The sequence below is a fragment of the Aegilops tauschii genome, chromosome 7 (genome assembly GCF_002575655.3).
Source record: "Aegilops tauschii subsp. strangulata cultivar AL8/78 chromosome 7, Aet v6.0, whole genome shotgun sequence".
NCBI classification, from domain to species: domain Eukaryota; kingdom Viridiplantae; phylum Streptophyta; class Magnoliopsida; order Poales; family Poaceae; genus Aegilops; species Aegilops tauschii.
In genome coordinates, this window is record NC_053041.3 from 282,951,805 (window position 1) to 282,967,982 (window position 16,178).

Consider the following 16,178-nt stretch of genomic DNA (forward strand, 5'->3'; position numbering starts at 1 on the left):
AAAACCTCGTCCGAGATGATCAGCAAACATGACTACTTCTCCATCCTTGGGTGTAGGAGGATTATCCGGGCCAAGGACCCTCCAGTGGATGACATCTTTCTTGGCTAAAGTGCCTGTTACCGCACGAGACCTATGTGGTTTTTGGATCTAACCCACGGATATAAATAAGGGAAAAGAAGGGCGGCGACGAACACCGATGAACGAAAGAAACCCTAAGCGCAGATCTGTGGTAAGAGAAAGGGAAGACTTATGGATGCTGTTGAGCAGCCGCGGCGCGCGGAGGAGCTCTGGTACGTTCAGGTCGATGCAGCGGCCAAGGTTGGTGCAGCAGTCGAAGGTGGTCGTCGGCGGCCGAGGTCGATGGTTCGGGCGTCGCGAGGATGAAGATGAAGCGAAGAGGCATGAGGGGGGAACTGGAAAGACCCCCTGGCCCTATTTATAAGGAGATAAAAGACAGATGCGAAAATTGAGGAGCCGAATTTTTGGATATAAGGTAATGTTGTCGTCTCGATTGTCGGAGGCTCGTTAATGACAGGTGACGTCACGGCGGTTTACCAGGATCCTAGAAGATGATATCATGGCGGTTTACAAGATTGTGTGAAGATGTTGAAGAAGAAATTTCCTCAAGTATTGAGGATTGACATGAACCAGTTCAAATCAATCTGGGGCCTAATGTTGGGGATATTACCACTGGGCATAAACCGGCCAGGAGAGGCCGGGTTAACTTCATAAGTAGTTCATCTGTATCTGAAGCCCATGAAGACAGACGGTGACGCTTCATGAAGGCCCAGGACCCAAAGCCGGTTTAAGGCATGTAGACACAAACCGGCATTGAGATGTAAACTTGTGTTGTAAGATATGCGTAGCAGAGACCGAGCCAGACACGATTATGAGCCGGCCTCAGAGTCTGTAAACCGACGGGCGTCAACCCATGTATATAAGGGGACGACCCGGCGGCGGTTCAGGGACAACAGACAACAACTCGAGACTCAGGCAAAGCGTATTCGCTCCCTGGTCATCGAAACCCCATCAATTCCATCACAACTAGACGTAGGCTTTTACCTTCATCGAAGGGGCCGAACTAGTATAAAACTCTCTTGCGTCCCTTGTCCGCTTTAACCCCTTCGAGCTAACCCGTAGCGATGGCTCCACAACTAAGTCCTTTCTCTAGGACATCTGCCGTGACAAAACCACGACAATGGGTAAGCAAATTACTGTTGGTCAACTGATAGAACTTCAAATAATCATGACGATATCCAGGCAATGATCAATATATAGGCATCACGTCCAAGATTAGTAGACCGACTCCTGCCTGCATCTACTACTATTACTCCACACATCGACCGCTATCCAGCATGCAGCTAGTGTATTAACTTCATGGAGAAACAGAGTAATGCAATACGAACGATGACAAGATGTAGACAAGATCTATTCAGGTAGGAATAGACCCCATCTTGTTGTCCTTAATAGCAATGATCAATACGTGTCTTCCTGCCCCTTCTGTCACTGGGAAAGAACACCACATGATCGAACCCATCACAAAGCACCTCTTCCCATGGCAAGAAAAGTCGATCTAGTCAGCCTAACTAAACCAAAGATTCATAGAAGAAATACGAGGCTATAAATAATTATGCATATAAGAGATCAAAGAAGACTCAAATAACTTTCATGGAGAAAATAGATCTGGTCATAAACTCATAGTTCATCAGATCCCAACAAACACACCGCAAAAAGAGTTATATCAAATAGATCTCCAAGAGACCATTGTATTGAGAATCAAAAGAGAGAGAGAGAGAGAGAGGAAGAGGAAGCCATCTAGCTACTGCCTACGGACCCGTAGGTCTACAATGAACTACTCACGCATCATCGGAGAAGCAGCAATGAGGATGATGAACCCCTCCGTGATGGTGTTTAGATTGGATCTCGTGGTTCTGGAACTTGCGGCGGCTGGAATTGTGTTTCATCGACTCCCCTAGGGTTTTGGGAATATATGGGTATTTATAGGGCGAAGAGGCTGTGCGGGAGGCCACCGAGGTGGGCACAACCCACATGGGCGCGCTTGGGCCTCCAGGCACGCCCATGTGGGTTGTGCCCCCCTCGGGGCACCCCTTTGGTACTTCTTTGGCCAATATTGTTCCTTCTGGTCCAGAAAAATTGCGTTTGGACTCCGTTTGATATTGATTTTCTGCGAAGTAAAAAACAAGCAAAAAAATAGCAACTGGCCCTCGGCACTATGTCAATAGGTTAGTCCCAAAAAATGATATAAAGTTGCTACAAAATGATTGTAAAACATACAAGAAAGATAATATAACAACATGGAACAATAAAAAAATTATAGATACGTTGGAGACGTATCAATCCTCCTCACGAGGCAATCCACCACAAAGCAGGAGTAGGGTTTTACACCGCAAGGTGGCCTGAACATGGGTAAACTACCGTGTCCTCTCTTTCCCGGCTCATGCGAACTCGATGAGGCTAGGCCATGAGGTGATGAACCTGAGGGTGAAGCCAGGATAGATCTTTGCACATGCCCCAGAGTTCGAACCTTGTTGGGTCTGTGGAGCCCCGATTCTGACATTTGACGCGCCAGGTAGGGGCGTGTTGAAGTTCTCCCGCTCGCTTCGTTTCATCTCTGCTTTGTCGCTCCCATGGCCAACGCCCGCCGAGCTCGTGCCAAGCGCCAGGCCGCACGCGTCGCCCAGACGGTGCCCGTGGGCCGCGGTGTTCCACGCCGCTCTGCTTCTCCCGCAGCTAATGCTACCACCGACCCTGCTGCTCGTGAGCAGAAGGGCTCATCCCTGCCGCCCTCCGTGCAGTGGGAGAGACGCACCGCTACTCCTTCCCTTACTCCCGCCACGGCGACGTCCTCCCACGTTCGCCGCGGGCCGGTGAATGCACAGGCCGCGCTCCTCATGGCACGGGAACTACTGCGTTACCGCCCCGCCAACGAGGGCTATGATGCCTGGCTGGGCTGCATCACCGAGCTCATCAACGCCGCCGGCGAGGCCCCGGCACCATCCCAGTCGCTCCGTCCCCTGCCCTCCTGTGCAAGTGATGTAGCTCATGGCGCACCTCCTCCCAGCTGCCAGGTGGTGCAGCAGCCGCAGCACGATGCGTGTGCGCTCCCTGCACCGCCACGCCAGCATCAGGACCGCACGCCACTGGTGGCAATGGTGTGTGGACGTCAGGACCAAGCTCCCCTCGCGTGAGCCACGCCCGTAAGTGTGGCAGGCTACCGCGCTATCACCCGAGAGCTGTGTTGCGTCGTTTAGCCCGGCAAGTTTAAGCCAGACCTACCCCCACGCAACAACGGCACCCCCGACCCTGCGGAGTTCCTCCAGCTCTACTCGCTGAGCATCAAGGCGGCGAATGGTGATGACAAGGTCAGGGCGAACTGATACGTCTCCATCGTATCTACTTTTCCAAACACTTTTGCCCTTGTTTTGGACTCTAACTTGCATGATTTGAATGGAACTAACCCGGACTGACGTTGTTTTCAGCAGAATTGCCATGGGGTTATTTTTTTGCAAAAATAGAAGTTCTCGGAATGCCCTGAAACTTCGCGGAGAATATTTTTGGAATTAATAAAAATACTGGCGAAAGAATCAGCACCAGGGGGGCCACACCTTGTCCACGAGGGTTGAGGGCGCGCCTGCCCCCTGGGCACGCCTCCCTGTCTCGTGGGCCCCCTGAGGCTCCACCGACCTCAACTCCAACTCCATATATTCAAGTTCGGGGAGAGAAAAATCAGAGAGAAGGATTCATCGCGTTTTACGATACGGAGCCACCGCCAAGCCCTAATCTCTCTAGGGAGGGCTGATCTGGAGTCCGTTCGGGGCTCCGGAGAGGGGAATCCGTCGCCGTCGTCATCATCAAACATCTGTAACGCCCCGGATCCGATGCGCCAAGTGTCTGCCAGTTATTCGTCGTTGTTGCCATGTCATCTGCTTGCGTGTTGCATTTTTGTTCATGTCATGCATCCCATATCATATCATCATGTGCATTGCATTTGCATACGTGTTCGTCTCATGCATCCGAGCATTTTCCCCGTTGTCCGTTTTGCAATCCGGCACTCCCACCTCCTCCGGCGCACCCCTCTTGCTTCTTTTCGTGAGCGGGTGTTGAACGTTCTCGGAATAGACCGAGTCTTGCCAAGTGGCCTTGTTATACCACCGGTAGACCACCTGTCAGGTTTCGTCCCATTCGGAGTCCGTTTGATGCCCCAACGAATAACTAAAGCGGCAGTATAGCCGGTCTATCGTCGGACGTTTTCGGTCTCCGAAGACTGTCGCCGGGCTGCCCTTCTCTTCTTCCCCTTTCTTTTCAGCCCGAGGCCTTCTACACAGCCCACCTGCAGCCCACCTAAACCCCTCTCCGCTTCGGACCCTCGGATCGAGATCCGATGCCCGAAAATGGATGATAACCCCTCCTAACCCTAATCCTAACCCCCCTTTCCCTATATATACACCCCCACATGCCATTTTTGGCCTCCACCAACATCCCCCTCGTTCTCCGCGCCTCCAGCCGCCACCTCCTTAGCCCAGCCGCCGCCTCCCTCCTCGGATCCAGCGCCGGCCACCTCCCCGCCGCCAAGTGGCGCGCTCCCACTGGCCTGCGCCGCCTCCCAGCCGCCTGGAGCCAACCAGGGGTTGCCACGCGTCCCCAGCACGCCCCCCCTGTGCCCCGCGCCGCCGCGGCCCGCCTGGGCCCGGGGCCGGCCTGCCAGGCCCATCGGACCCCGTGCCCCGAGCCGCCAGCGCTCCGCGCCTCCGCCCGAGCGCCCGACCCCGCCGCCCGCTCTCCTCGCCGCCCGACCACTGCTCCGTCTCGGCTCCTCCGCCCCGCCGCCATCCTCTGCGGGCAGACCACCGGAGCCCCGCGCCGGTGAGCCCCTCGCCAGGTCGCCACCCCCGTCGCCCCTCTCCCTTCTAGTTCTCTCTCTCCCTCTTGCTTCTCTCTCTCTCTCAGATCTCTCTCTCTCTCTCTCTCTCTCTCTCTCTCTGTGCAGGCCCCGAGCGCCGCCCCCTCGCCAGCTCGTCCGCTCGAGCTCCTCTCCACCGTCGCCGTCTCCCCCGTACTCCGGCGATCCCCCATCGAGCCCGATCCAAATACTGTGGAGGTTGACCCCGGGACCCCCCTCGAATATTTCTAAGTCATGTTATTTCTACAGTATGTGCACCTGTTCAATGCATCATAACTCTCTGCATATAGCTCCGTTTCGCGCGTGTAATATGTAAAAATGTTCATCTCGTGATGCTCTACATTTTGTTCCATTGCACCATGTTCATTTGAGTCCATCTTGATGCCCAAATCATCGTTGCAAGAGTGCTAGTTGTTGTTATCTGCTGTTACTTATCAGAACTTGAGGATTTGTTATTTTTGTTGCTTTTAATCTGTGCATCTTATGGGCATGAGCTCTATATGTGTTTTGTTGTATGCCATGCCATATTTACAGAGGTGTATGCCATGTATTTTTGTGATCTCTGTGGTGACTAGCACAAGCATGCAAACTAGGCCCCGTAATGTTTCTGATTTCAGAGACTTAGTAATTTTACCAAGTCTGTTGCTGCTGTTATTTTGTTGCCATGTATCCATATGTCTACAGAGAGATCCATGGATATTTTGGAGATGTTCAGTAAGGATGTTTTGTAGATATTTTTGTAGTTGATCCATTCATGCCCTTGTTTGAAATTATGGAGTGCCATAGGATGACTCAATCTTGCTCTACTTTTGCTATAAAATGTTCCTGGCAGATTATTTGCGTGTTATTCAATTTTGCCAAGCTTGTTGTAGTTGATCCTTTCATGCTATGTATTTTATCTTGCCATGGATAGCTTCATAAACATGCCATCTTAATGTAGGTGTGCTTGTTTTGTCATGCATTGCTTTGTGGTGAGTGCATCAAGCTCACCAAGATGCCTTCATATTATAGTTTCTGCCATGCTCTGTTTTTCTGCTAAGTCTGAAACCTGATAACGAAACTTGCTATGTTTACATGGTTGCCATCATATCTTCTGGTCCTTTTTAGCTTATGATCAGTAAGGGACTTTTGTTATATTCTTTGAGTAGATTCATGCCATGCCTTTGTTTGCTATGATCAGTTCTTGTAGCTTGTTGATCTTGTGCTCTGAACATTGCAACCTGATGTTATTTCTGTCATGTCCAGTAATTTCTGCCAAGTCTGTGAACCTGTTATTATTTGCAATCTTGTCATGTCCTTTTGAGCTTGTTCTAGTGATTTCTGGAGATAGCTCAGTGTTCATGTTTTGTTGTGCTTTACCTGTACATCATGTCCATGCCTTTTGTTTTCATGTTGAGCTGCTGTAGCATATTGTTTTGATGCTTGCTAGTTGCCTAGTTGCTGTTATGGTCAGATTGTTGCTATGTCTTGTTTGGAGTGTATGTGTTGCACCGTTGCTCTGTTTTGAATGTGCTCTATATGAAACTTGCTTAGTTTTGCATGTAGTCTCATATTATCATGTTGCATCCTCGTTTTGAGGTGTTTGCTTGATGTTTGTATGCATTTTGCATCAATGCCATGTTTAACTTGTTTTGCTCATATCTTCTAGGCCGTAGCTCCGAATCTAATGATCTTTATATGTAACTTGACTAGAATTTCATGTAGATCATCATGGTGCATCTTAACTTGCTGTTTAACAACTTGAACATAAGGTGTATTCAGTTCTGGACCAATTTCGAAATTTGCATATGAGGACTTACCGGAATTGTTATATGTTGTTCCCGGCCTCATTTAAATTTGCCTTGATGTGTTGTTCTTATATGCATCATCTCTTGCCATGAGTAGCTTCATATAGCCTGGTCATGCATCATACTTGGTTGGGCATCATGCCTTGTTCATGTGTGGTGTGTTTACCTTGTTGTGTGCTTCTTCTCGATAGTTCCCGTGTCGTTGCGATCGTGAGGATTCGTTCGTCTTCGTGGCTTCATCTTCTTCATGGACTCGTACTTCTTCCTAGCGGGATTTCAGGCAAGATGACCGTCACCTTGGATCTCATTACTATCATTTCTATGCTAGTTGCTTCGTTCTATCTCTATGCTGCGCTACCTATTCACTTGCTCTTCAAGCCTCCCAAATTGCCATGAACCTCTAACCTTTGTCACCTTTCCTAGCAAACCATTGTTTGGCTATGTTACCGCTTTGCTCAGCCCCTCTTATAGCGTTGCTAGTTGCAGGTGAAGATGAAGATTGCTCCATGTTGGATTATGTTTCTGTTGGGATATCACAATATCTCTTATAATATTAATGCATCTATATACTTGGTAAAGGGTGGAAGGCTCGGCCTTATGCCTGGTGTTTTGTTCCACTCTTGCCGCCCTAGTTTCCATCCTACCGGTGTTATGTTCCTTGATTTTGCGTCCCTTACGCGGTTGGGTGATTTATGGGACCCCCTTGACAGGTCGCTTTGAATAAAACTCTTCCAGCAAGGCCCAACCTTGATTTTACATTTGCCTCACCTAGCCTTTTTCCCTTGGGAGTCGCGCTCTCGAGGGTCATCTTATTTTACCCCCCCCCCCGGCCAGCGCTCCTTGGAGTGTTGGTCCAAACTAGAGCACCGTGCGGGACCATCCCTTGGCAACTTGGGTTACGTCGGTACCTGTACGCTTCGCTTATCCGGTGTGTCCTGAGAACGAGATATGTGCGACTCCTATCGGGATTTGTCGGCACATTCGGGCGGCTTTGCTGGTTTTGTTTTACCATTGTCGAAATGTCTTGTAACCGGGATTCCGAGACTGATCGGGTCTTCCTGGGAGAAGGAATATCCTTTGTTGACCGTGAGAGCTTATAATGGGCTAAGTTAGGACACCCCTGCAAGGTATTATCTTTCGAAAGCCGTGCCCGCGGTTATGTGGCAGATGGGAATTTGTTAATATCCGGTTGTAGAGAACTTGACACTTGACCTTAATTAAAACGCATCAACCGCGTGTGTAGCCGTGATGGTCTCTTCTCGGCGGAGTCCGGGAAGTGAACACGGTTTCTTGGTTATGTTTGACGTAAGTAGGAGTTCAGGATCACTTCTTGATCATTGCTAGTTTCACGACCGTTCCTTTGTTTCTCTTCTCGCTCTCATTTGCGTAAGTTAGCCACCATACTTGCTTAGTCGCTGCTGCAACCTCACCACCTTATCCATTCCTTTCCCTTTAAGCTTTGCTAGTCTTGATACCCATGGTAATGGGATTGCTGAGTCCTCGTGGCTCACAGATTACTACAACACCAGTTGCAGGTACAGGTTTTGCGATGATCATGACGCGAGAGCGATGCTTACTTGTTTGGAGTTCTTCTTCTGCTTCTTCTTCGATCAGGGGATAGGTTCCAGGTCGGCAGCCTGGGCTAGCAGGGTGGATCTCGTTCGAGTTTCTGTTTATGTTTCATCCGTAGTCGGATGTTGAGCTTATGTATGATGTATTGTTGTATTCTTGCGGCATGTGTATGCCTTGTATGTATCCCCCAATATTATGTAATGTTGATGTAATGATATCCACCTTGCAAAAGCGTCTTCAAGATGCGCTTCTATCCTTAGTGGGACCTTCGTGTTCCTTTAGGATAGGGTCGCATCTTGGGCGTGACAACATCCTCCATCACCAATTTCATGATGCTCACTGTCGTGCGTGAGTAATTCCATCGTAGGCTTGCTGGACGGTGATGGGTTGGATGAGATTTATCATGTAATAGAGTTAGTTTTGTTAGGGTTTGATCCGTAGTATCCATTATGTTTTGAGATTGATGTTGCTATGACTTTGATATGCTTAATGCTTGTCACTAGGGCCCGAGTGCCAAGAATTCAGATCTGAACCTATTATGTTTTCATGAATATATGTGAGTTCTTGATCCTATCTTGCAAGTCAATAGTCACCTACTATGTGTTATGATCCGGCAACCCCGAAGTGACAATAATCGGGACCACTCCCGGTGATGACCGTAGTTTGAGGAGTTCATGTATTCACTAAGTGTTAATGCTTTGGTCCGGTACTCTATTAAAAGGAGGCCTTAATATCCCTTAGTTTCCAATAGGACCCCGCTGCCACGGGAGGGTAGGACAAAAGATGTCATGCAAGTTCTTTTCCATAAGCACGTATGACTATATTCAGAATACATGCGTACATTATATTGATGAACTGGAGCTAGTTCTTTGTCACCCTATGTTATAACTGTTGCATGATGAATCGCATCCAACATAATTATCCATCACTGATCCAATGCCTACGAGCTTTTCATATATTGATCTTTACTTAGTTACTTTTCCATTGCCGCTGTTACAATTACCACAAAACTGCTACTGTTACTTTTGCTACTGTCGTGGAATTGTCACGGCAGATGTCCTCGAGCTAGGACTTAGTCATGGAGCCATCGCAACTAGGAAGCTTGAAGGGATTATGTGGGACAAGGAACACGAGGGTTTATACTGGTTCGGCCCCTTACGGTGAAGGTAAAAGCCTACGTCCAGTTGGGGTGGTATTGATTAGGGTTACGGTCACCAGGGAGTTAAACAGCTATGCCCGGTTCTCGTTGAGATTGTTCTTGTTTCTAAACCGCTGCCAGGTCGTCCCTTTATATAGGGAGGTTGACGCCCAGCAACCCTTAGAGTCCTGGTCCGGCTCATAAGAGTGTCCGGCTCGGACTCTCAACTATACTTGCCTTACACTACAAGTTCTACCATAATAATGATTGTAACCACGGGCTTTAGGCCATATCCGGGTCTTAGCCCATCTCTGGCCCATCATCTTCAAGCTTGGCTCCGGGCTTCTGGCAACGACCATACGAGTAACCCGGCCCCTCCTAGCGGGTGACTCTAAGGTCTATAGCCTCAACATTAGGCTCCAGATTGATTTGAGCCGGCTCATGTCAATCTTCAACTCTGCCGACAGAAAAAATCTCCGGCTTACCATTCATGCGAAGGCCATAACCCGGCGTGACGTCATCCTCTGGACTCCGGATAATCCGCCGTGACGTCATCTTCCATTAAGCCGTTTTTTTACTCCACCAGATCCGCAACGGATCTTTGCTTTTACTGCCATTCCGAAAATCGAGGCGTCGTGGGGGGGGAGATAACCACGCCGTGGTCTCCTTGAATCTCGCGCCCACTTATGACCTTGCCTTATAAATAGGCCGGCCCGACGGGCTCTTCTCACGCTCCCTTCTTCCTCCTCGCGCCGCTGCCTTTCTCACTGAGCTCGCACTCCGCCGCCGTCGTCTCGCCTCCGGTCTTCACCAACCTTGGCCGCTGCATCACCCTGACTCGGACCAGATAAACGGCGGCGACTCCCGCACCTCTTCAGCTCCGGTAAGTTCTCACCACTCCGTAGAGTAGATCTGCAGTAGGGTTTCTCCACGTTCTTCGTGTTCGTCACCATTGCCCGCAAGTTCGGTAGTTCCCCTAGTTACTGCTCCTGCTTGATGTTAGTCCTGCACAGAACTAGTGCGGTGGTTGTTTAAGATCCATTTCCCACGCAAGTAGCCTTCCTTGAACTGCATAAGAACTCTGTTTGAACCCAAGAACTCCCTCACTGCTGTTTCTAGGTCTAGAAATTTTTTCTTTTGCCCGACCATTTTGATCCAAAAAAGTTACTGCAATATGTGAAACCTGTTTTACCACACTTATTAAAAACTGCAACCATTGCATCTTGGCGGCTTACAATTCCGGTTTAAAGAAACCACGCGACGTAAAATCTTCCGGCTTAAAGGAAACTATGCTTCATAGAATCCTCCGGCTTAAATAACCCACTGTATTTGAGTATATACCATTAGTCCCCTTCATAAGCCGCCACCTTAGTTTTGGACTGTAGATCTCCGGCTTATAATTAACCCGGACATTTTTCTTTTTGTCATAGACCACCAACTTTCACCATGCCTCCCAAGGCTCCCATCACTTGCAACTGGATGAGGTCCAACGTCACCAACGAGACCCTAGCCAATTTTGTTAAGTCCGGATATTTACCTAAGAAGGAAATCATGTCCTACCGTGCCCCTGACCCGTCAGAAGAGAGACCACAGCCAAGGGACGGGGAGGTAGTGATCTTCGCAGATCATATGAGCCAGGGCTTCGCACCGCCCAGCTCAAAGTTTTTCTGGGACGTGCTCAACTTCTTTGACTTGCGGCCTCAAGATATAGGACCCAACTCTGTATCCAACATCTGCAATTTCCAAGTCTTTTGCGAAGTGTACCTTGGAGAAGAGCCTAGTCTGCTGCTCTTCAGAGAGCTATTTTACTTAAACCGCCAGAATGAGTGCGCCAACGGGCCAAGTCTGGAGTTAGGTGGCATTTCCATCCAGCGGCATAGGGACGGTCTTTTCCCTTACGCAGAGCCGCCGAGCCACCCCAAGGACTGGAACATGACTTGGTTCTACTGCCAAGACACGTCCCCGGCTGATGAAAGCCCGCTGCCCGGCTTTCGCCCAACACGTCTGGAGCCGACTCACCCACTGTCGGACAAGCTGACTCAAGCGGAGCGCCAGCCTCTGCTTCCTACTATCAACAAAATCAAGGCCCTCCTGGGCAATGGTCTGAACGGAATCGACCTGGTCTGGGTCTGGATCTCATGGCGGGTGATCCCATTAAGCCGCCGCCCCGGCTTAATGTGTGAGTACACCGGGCGAAAGGATGACCCTCAGAGGCACAGCCGCAATGATCTTCCAGAAGACGTTGCAGAGGAGGAGACCAAGGCTCTTTTAAACGAGAGCCTGGCAGACTGCGGAAGGACCGGGTTAGCCCCCTTCTGCAAGACCAATCCAGCCCCAGCGGTAAGCCGCTGACTTTAACTTTTTATCTTCGTCTGCATATAACCTTCATCTAAACCTGTTTTAAGAATTCCTCATTGTATTTTTCAGGCTGATGATAAGTTCTGGCGGGTCAAGTATGACCATGAGGCGGCCAAGAAGGCCAGGAAGGCGAAGAAAGCCGCCAAGAAAGCCGCCCCTCGCAAAAAGGAAGCAGACCTACTGCTTCGGAGCTGATGCAATTAAGCGACAGCTCTGAGTCAGAGGTAACCCGTAAGCCTTTAAATTCTTGCTGTATTTGTTGTTTGTTGCTGTCCGCCTTATCAACACTTGCTCATTGACAGGATGACACCGGCACCAGTAACCCGGTGGTTGAAGAGGTAATGTCACTTTCCTCCGACTCGGAGCCCTTGCCACAGCTGAAAGTCCGAAGGGTAACCTGGAAAGTAAGCTTTTCACATCCTTTAGCTCATCAAGACCCTCAATTTCTTTTGAAGCGACAGGTTCTCGAAAGCCGGCGTCACACCCGGACCAGCAAGGACACCGACCTCTCCGCCGGGTTACCCAACGCAACAAGGAAGCGCCGAACCGTGGTTTTTTCCCACTTGTACCCTTTTCACCCGTTGGAGGGTGTTATCCGTCAGCCACTCAACTCTTCTGACTCCAATTACCAGGAGACCTCCCCCTCTTCGGGTGACTCCATGCAGTCAAATCTGCCGGCTTTCAAGACCGCGCCCGGGTAACAACAATCATCTTATGTTGTTCGGATCTTTATTCATATTCTTTGTATCAACCTTTGTTGTTCTTTCAGTGCCCAAGAAAAGCTCACCAAGAGGGTGAAGAAAACCAAGTCGGCCGGAGTGCCGAATTTGCCTGAGCCGGCGGTGACAGTCCAAGAACCGCCAGCTGCCTCCGCCCCCGAAGCTGCCACTCCAATGGACACGGCACCTGAAGCCACCGCCCCAACTACCAAGGCAACGACCGAAGCTTCGGTTGACCCGGAGGCCTCCGGCTCAGCTCCACCAGTAGACGACCCGGACGTGGTAATTACCCGAACGGAGTATGTTGAGCCGGGGAGACCGACCGTATTGGCCAAGTGCTCCGCTAAGGGGGAGTTACTGCAGCCCCACCAGGCGAATCTGGACCTCTCCAACTACAGCAACCTGAGCATTGGAGAGCTCGTCTCTGGCTACATCAGCCAAGTACACAAGAGCCGGGACGCCGAGGTCGCCATGGTAAACCAGATCCAGCAAAAATCTGAGGTATCCTTCTGTCACCTTCTTACTTACTGCATAGTTACCTTTGCCATGCCAGCCCCCAAGTCGACGACTTATGATTTGAATATGTTGTAGACTTAGGTTCCGGCTTACTCAATTAAGCCGGCAGTATGTAGATAGATACGTTCAATATGCATTAGCCCCCAAGTGCCAAGTGTCTTTGCTTGGAAAACACTTGGGACTTATAGAATGACTGTTAATAACCCGGAAATTTATACAGGCTGTGGGCAAAAAGCTAGAGGCGGACCTTGCGGATCTCAAGAGCCGGCTGAAGATGCAGGAGATGGAGACCCGGAAGGCAAACGCCAAGTTTGTATCCAGCATCGCCACTCAAGAGAAGTTGAAGACCGAGTTTGATGCTGAGAGAAAAGCCTGGGCCGAAGAGAAGGCCGCACTGGTGACCCGGGCGGAACAGGCGGAGAAGGCGCTCTCCGAGAAAACCGCCGAGCTCTCCGGCCTAAAGCGCCAGGTTTCCCAAATGGTGGCCGCCATCTTCGGTAAGTCGCCTCACCGGCTTTCACCAATGTTAGAATGACTCATCCTTGCCACCGACTTACCTGATTCTGTTAAACAGGTCCCAGAAGTGCCAACCTCTACCAGAGCGTGGTCACCAAGCTAAAGGCCGTGTATACCCTGGTGGAGCAACTCTACACCGGGTCACAGCGTGCCTTAGCTGTGGTGGCCCTATCCAACGAGGTGCCGACTCATCTGGCCGAAGTCCTGCGCCGGCTCGCCGTTCTGCCTCAGCGGATCCAAGAGCTGCGACGGGCTTCTGCAAGAGCCAGAGCAATCGCCGCGCTGAGCCGGGCCAAGGCATTCCTGCCAGAGCTAGACCCGGCAGACATCGCCCTGGGTTATCCAAGCCTGAAGGAAGACGGCTTGGCGTTCGACCAGAAGGATTTCACAGCCTGCGTGAAGGCAGTACGCCCAGTGGCCACTTTTATCGGGAACGACACAGACCTGACCAAGTACCAGCCGGGTTATGATGCGGAGAATCAGAGGATTCCAACCCCTCGCTATGAAGCTCTCAACCTGATCCCGCCGGCTCGGCAGCACACTTTCGCCCCGGGATTGACCCGGCCGGGTTAATTGACGAAGAAGCCCAATTCGAAGCTCTCAGCGGCATCGACTGGAAGTCATCAACCTTCGAGGTCTTGGGATCAGCCGGAGGAGAAGATAGGAATGAGCCGGGGACTTCAACTCAGCGGGCATCATAATTTGGCTGGCGGTTTATCAAACAATGTTCCACCTTGTTAGACTTGATGAGTTTTTGTAATAGACTAGGTGCAACAGTTCATCTCTGCCGTGCCATCGTGCACATATTGAATGCGAAAAGTCCTTTGAAGTTGTCTCTTTTGATGTTTCTCCGGGTCATAATCGTCCCTTTGTTTTTCTCAACTTCAAAGGTGTGCCTTTAAGTGTCCTGCATAGAAAGGCAAATCACAAGTCTCGAGGCGGCTTACCGCCCTGAGAGTCAGGTGTTTTGGATAGATAACCCGGAATATGAATCAAAAAAGACTGGCCCTCAATTATATCCTGAACACAACCGTAATAACACTTAGCGGCCTGTAAGCATACTTCCGGTTTAGATAACCCGGGTAACAAGGTTGGTATCTTAACTCGATTTACCTGTCGTAATGACACCCATGGCGTTCAACGAACACTGTAAACCAAAGTTAAGCCAGTAAAGTGAGACCCGGCCGTACACACCTTGACATATTCAGAGTAAACTTGTGATAAAGCAGAGGAACTTTAGGGGCTTCCGGTTCGAATACGACCAGAGACCCGGCCCAAAGGGGTTAAGCCAAGATTGGATACGATCATATAGCCCCCAGTGGGTGTGGCGATGCCAATCAAGAGGGTACCGACAGCTATGTTCTCTTTGGTTCGAATACGACCCATGTTTGAACAGGAAGCCCCCAAGTGACTTTTAGAATTGTTTAACGACGTTGATTCGAATACGATCCACGTCAGTTCTCAGAGGGGTTAAACTATGATTCAAATATGACCAAATATAATCTCCCAATGATCTCGGCACTTTGCCAATCAAATGGGTATCGACAGCTATGTTCTCTTTGGTTCGAATATGACCCATGTTTGAACAGGAAGCCCCCTAGTGACTTTACTGCTTACGGCTAGATTCGAATACGATCATAAACCGGATCCTCCTTTAAATCATCACGTAATCGTGCAATAAGAACAACACGTTTATATTTGGAGGAGAAGAAAGGACAGAGGTCCTGCTTTATTGCTTATCATAATATATACACAGCTGAGAGAAATATGTACACCACGAGAGCCGGTGGCTCAAGTGTAGTAAGGCCGAAGTTGAGCTATGTTCCACGGCCGACGGGTCTCTTCCTCCGACTTACGTGAATCTTTGTGCTCCCGAATGTCAATGAGGTAATATGACCCGTTGTGCAAATTCTTGCTGACCACAAAGGGCCCTTCCCAAGGTGGGGATAACTTGTGTGCATCTGCTTGATCTTGGATGAGCCGGAGCACAAGGTCGCCTTCCTGGAAGACCCGGGATTTGACCCGGCGGCTATGATAACGGCGCAGGTCTTGTTGGTAAATCGCTGAACGGGCTGCTGCCACATCACGCTGTTCGTCCAACAAATCAAGAGCATCTTGACGCGCCTGTTCATTATCCGTCTCAACGTAAGCCGCCACGCGAGGTGAGTCGTGACGGATGTCACTAGGAAGGACTGCTTCTGCTTCATAAACCATGAAGAAAGGCGTGAAGCCTGTAGACCTGTTAGGAGTAGTGTTGATACTCCATAAGACGGAGGGCAACTCCTCCACCCAACAACCCGGCGTTCGCTGCAAAGGGACCAAAAGCCGGGGCTTGATGCCCTTCAGAATCTCCTGATTAGCTCTCTTAGCTTGACCATTGGATTGAGGATGAGCCACAGAGGAAACATCAAGTCGGATATGCTCTCGTTGACAAAACTCTTCCATGGCGCCTTTGGAAAGATTGGTGCCATTGTCAGTTATAATGCTGTGCGGAAAGCCAAAGCGGAAAATCACCTTTTTCATAAATTGAACCGCCGTGGCTGCATCGCACTTGCTAACTGGCTCAGCTTCCACCCACTTTGTGAATTTATCAACTGCCACCAAGAGGTGGGTCTTCTTATCCTTGGACCTTTTAAAAGGCCCAACCATAT